Source organism: Rhinichthys klamathensis, unplaced genomic scaffold (assembly GCF_029890125.1).
Source record: "Rhinichthys klamathensis goyatoka isolate OS25496 unplaced genomic scaffold, OSU_Roscu_1.1 h1tg000103l_1, whole genome shotgun sequence".
In the NCBI taxonomy this organism is placed as follows: domain Eukaryota; kingdom Metazoa; phylum Chordata; class Actinopteri; order Cypriniformes; family Leuciscidae; genus Rhinichthys; species Rhinichthys klamathensis.
The window spans coordinates 1,816,766-1,821,516 of record NW_026606642.1 but is presented as its reverse complement, the minus strand read 5'-3'; the positions used below and the strand labels follow the sequence as shown (position 1 = coordinate 1,821,516).

Sequence of the window (4,751 nt, the reverse complement as noted above, 5' to 3'; positions counted from 1 at the left end):
AGTGATGTTTGCAAGGCAGCAAAAACCTTTGATTAACCATATATACAACAGACCAGAGCCTAATAACCTAAATCCCTTCTAATTAACGGATTATACTAAGACACACAATTACAGGGAATAAATATTGTAATGCCACACTATACAATGACATTCTAGAGAATTCTCTGCTTCCAACTAATGACATTAGTTTAGGGGGTAATGCTCACACACAATATGCACAAGGAAACGGTGTTCTTGCTAATGAAGAACTACAGCAGTTGACCTACAGCACACAAAGACGAAATCACTCAGATCTTTTCACTTGCCCATTTTTCCTGCTTCCAACACATGAAATTCAAAAACTGACAGTTCACTTGTTGCCGAATATATCCCACACCTTGACAGATGCCTTTGTAACAGTTTAATCAATGTTATTCACTTTACCTTTCAGTGGTTTTAATGTGGCTGATCAGTGTATGTCTTGCATATCGACAGTATTTGCATATTTCGTCTTTGTGTGCTGTATAATTAATAAGGTTCATTTTTAATTTACTCTATAAGCTATTCCACCCGAAAGCTTGTTACTATATAAACTTGAATATGTTAGTTTATAAGTGTGTAATATTATGTTTTAAAAAAGTATTTAATAAGCTACTCAATCAAAATAGTAAACACAAGTACAAGCCAAGAATACTTTGAATACTTAATTATACTTTTAAGTATATCTCGATCAACAAGTATAGGCCAAATACTTAGACTTTTCTGTCGGTATAAGTCAAGTATACTTAAGTGCAATTTGAAATATATTTTTTTGAAGTACATAAAGTATATTTCTGAGAAGTACATAAAAAGTAGACTGAAAGTGTACTTTCTTATTCTTATTTTTTTTATAAAAAGTATACTAATAGCACACTTGAATAAACTTATTTTTCGGAAGGGTTAAGGAAAGTTAGTTTCTGGGTTTGGGAATTCATTTTCTTACTGTAAAGTACTACTCAGAGCATATAGTCAGAATCTGGAATCATTAAAGTCCCCGTGAACCGGAAGTTGCAAACGACTTTTCTCCAGTGTTGTGACGTATTTCCGAGAGAAACGGAATACTAAATGAGGCAAAATGGTGGGCGTGGCTTTTTTACCAACTAGCACCTGATTGGATCTAGAAAAGTAGGTGTTTTCATTCAGCCTGTTTACTGTCAGTTGGAGGGGCGTGATTACGGATGTTAAGAAGACGCCCAAACCGTGAAACCTACGTCATCAGGCAAGGTCCTCCAACGCAGAGGGGAGGGGAAATTTCAGACTTTGATTAAAGATTACAAAGCCAAAAAAAATTTTTGTGTGGATTGACTTGCATGGATGAATTGTTCACCACAAAACGATCAATTTAGGCAAACAAAGTAAGTATGGTCAATTTTGAATTCATGGGGACTTTAAACTGAAACCTAGTTGCAAGCAGAGATAGACCTCCTGCTTCCGGAACGCGGAGTAGGGATTCAGAACTTCCGGTCAACAGTATTTGTAGTAGTAAAAAACTACACTACCCACAATCCTAAGCATAGCAGCAACGTCTGCTGATTGCTCCAACTCGCTGTTACCATAGAAATGTTTACCTTACTGGCGAACGGCTAGAGCTATAACAACAATGGCAGGCTACACCCGCAGCTGTTGTTGTAGTGTACACTTTCCTCAGTTTTGACGTTTCCACTTGAGAGTTTTCATTTACCATCCGAACCACATCGTCATGTTACTTCAGGCAGGTTACGGAGAAATTTGGTCCAGCGGTATCTATCGGACTCCGCCAATGTAAAAAGCTAACCGGAAGAGCCGTATCCCTACTAAAAGACGTAGTTCCGGTCTTCAATTTTTTTCGTGACATAGGCCTATAAACCGTCTTATCAGATGTATACCATGTTACCATGGTAACTGAGGCCCTTCTTGCCCCAGCTGGTCCTTTGGGGATGGGTCCATAGACACCAGAGTGAGTTTTAAAGATTATTTGTTAAATGCAATTATGTTACTATACAAATAATTGTCTGATTTGTCTCAGTCGTTACACTGCTGTGATTTCCTGATAAAACGTGGTGATTCTCATAATCCCAAAACTCAACCATTGACTCAGAGTCTGAGGTGGTTGGAGGTGAAATTATCACAATCTGGGTCTTGTAGTTTGATCATCTTCTCATTGCGATTGGTGCATAATCTACACAGACGTCCTCTTCAACTTTCTGTGGAACATGAAATAATAATAATAAATAATGTGATATATAGTTTAATCGAAGTAACAAGACTTTTAAACATCTAATGGTGCTGTTGTGTTTCGTGATTTATATGAAAGATAGATCATTATAGTAGTGTTGTCACGATACTAGAATTTCTAACTTCGATACGATACCTTGAAAAATATCGATATTCGATACCATTTTCGATACCACGGAGAAAAAACTGCCACAATATTAAGGGGGTATTTTTTTAATTTAAAGCTAAATATAACAAGTCTTGACAATGAGGTATATTTTACATGAACAAAAATGTCCTGAGTTCTATTTGTTTATATTTTTTAATTGGACCAGAGCTAACATGATGTATTTTTATTACCTACTGTTATCAAAGATTAAAATATACTGTAACAAAAAAGCACTTAACAGTATCAAATTGGAGGATAGAGAGTCAGTAATGTATAATAAGATTAAACATTCAATTTTCAGTTAAAGGCATGTCATTATTGAATTTAGAGATGCCATTGTCTAGCTGTTTAGTTTAATTAATGTCTAGCTGTTTAGTTTAATTAATATCTGTGTAATCAAATTGATGATAATCGCTAATGAAGGAAAATTGCAGAATTAAATAATAATTTTTGAATAAAGTTAAATAGGCACCAGTTAATTTACATTTGACCACAGTTACAATATTTACTTGTCTAAGATTCCTCAGTCAGATTATGTTAACTTTAAGAATTAAAACGAGACAACACAGACTCCTATCAACAACAATACTAGGCCATCTTGGTTAATGTTTCAGAAAAGTTCAAATGAGAAGAGTTAGTGTTTCCTTGAGGATTTTTTTTAGCAGTGGGGGCAGGTCTGTCCAAACAACAAACACCCCTGATGCTGAGCATATGCTGCTAAATAGTAGCCTACCCCTGGAGCCTGTTCCTTAAGTCTGTTTTCACCTATATAATAATTTTAAAAAATGAGTGATGTGAGGGATTATTGATAGTCAAACAATCTGTTGGGTGCCCGCTCGCGGTGTGTAGCTCGTGTCCGCGCTATTCCGACATGCCCGCTCGCGGTGTGTAGCTCGTGTCCGCTCTATTCTCCGCTTATACTGTCTATGATTCTCCGACATGCCCGCTCGCGGTGTGTAGCTTGTGTCCGCGCTATTCTCCGACATGCCCGCTCGCGGTGTGTAGCGCGTGTCCACGCTATTCTCCGACTCCGACATGCCCGCTCGCGGTGTGTTTTTTACGCGTGTCCGCGCTATTCTCCGACATGCCCGCTCGCGGTGTTCTTTATCAATCAACCAAAGCCGGTCGCGGGGGCGCCGCCCTCGCCATCTTTCCATTCACTTCACATTTGCTATTTAACCAGAGCGAATGAGACAAGTGCGTCACGTGTGGTGTTTGTCAACGCGCCTTTTGAGAGAAGTGAAAGGGCTAGTATCGATACTTCGGGAAATTAGTATTGGTACCGTTCAGATATTTCAGTATCGATATTTATCGAAATATCGATATTTTTGACAACACTACATTATAATATGGAAGTGTCACCGGTTGAACAAACCGGGAACCAAAAAAATGGTTGACTCGTTTCCAGGGGGACGAAATGCCGGTGTAACACCGGGCCGGCTCTGTTTTTACCTGTCATGGCCGCCGATCATAACAAGCGCCAGCTGAAGCCTGTGAGTAGCGCTTCATTGAAGCATGTGCCGGGAAGGAAGGAGTATAAAGAGAGGGGCTCGACGCACAGGAAGGGGGAAAATGCTCTGGCAATTGGAAAGCTCCACAGGAGTGCTCGAGGGGATGGCGGCAGTGACCGTGAGCGGCGGCAAGTGCGGAAAGCTGAGGTTTAATGCCTGATCGGTGTTCCATGTTGGGTCCCCCGAGGCATGCTCATTAAGTGAGTCCTTTTAGAAACCACGAACAGCAACGCAACGAAGTAAGTGAGAAAGTCATACAGAGGAAGAAGGAGAGTGACTGGCAGAAAAGAGAGTGGAAACCCGCTGCAGGATTCACGTGATCCACCGAGGAAAAGTTAAGTGCACCCCTTTATGATTCACCTTTTGGAGAAAGACACATGTGAAGATTGCCATCACCAGTGTACGACTAACCTGTGTTTGTGGGCAGAGTGTGTTATTCCAATATTCTGTGGTTCATACATCCTATGAAGGAAAGAGAAACGAGTTGATTAATGGCTGTGAAGATAGAGTGAGTTTGCAGTGTCTAAAAGAGTGAATTAAACACGTGTGGAGATTTACAAGAGTGATTTATGCACTAGTGTGGTGAGATCAAACAACTGTCTTCTCTGAGTTTCTGACGGATGAAATTGACCCATAACTTTGAAGATTCTTTCGAATTGATCTGTCCCCTCAGCTGTGTCCAGGTCCCTGAGATCGTGTGCAGGGTGCAGGGGAGAAAAGCTCAACACACCTTTAAAGCCACTTTCTGTCCCACGAGCTGATTCAACGAGTCTGACGACGAGAAAAGCCACTGTCTGTCCCACGAGCTGATTCAACGAGTCTGACGACGAGAAAAGCCACTGTCTGTCCCACGAGCTGAT

At 40.2% G+C, this 4,751-nt stretch overlaps 1 protein-coding gene across 1 annotated transcript in view; it reads right to left on the bottom strand.

The window, feature by feature from the left end:
• Positions 1-4,751, bottom strand: part of LOC130086923 (galactose-specific lectin nattectin-like) — a 246,226-nt gene that overhangs the window by 190,411 nt on the left and 51,064 nt on the right. The gene's annotated exons all lie outside the window — the stretch shown is intronic.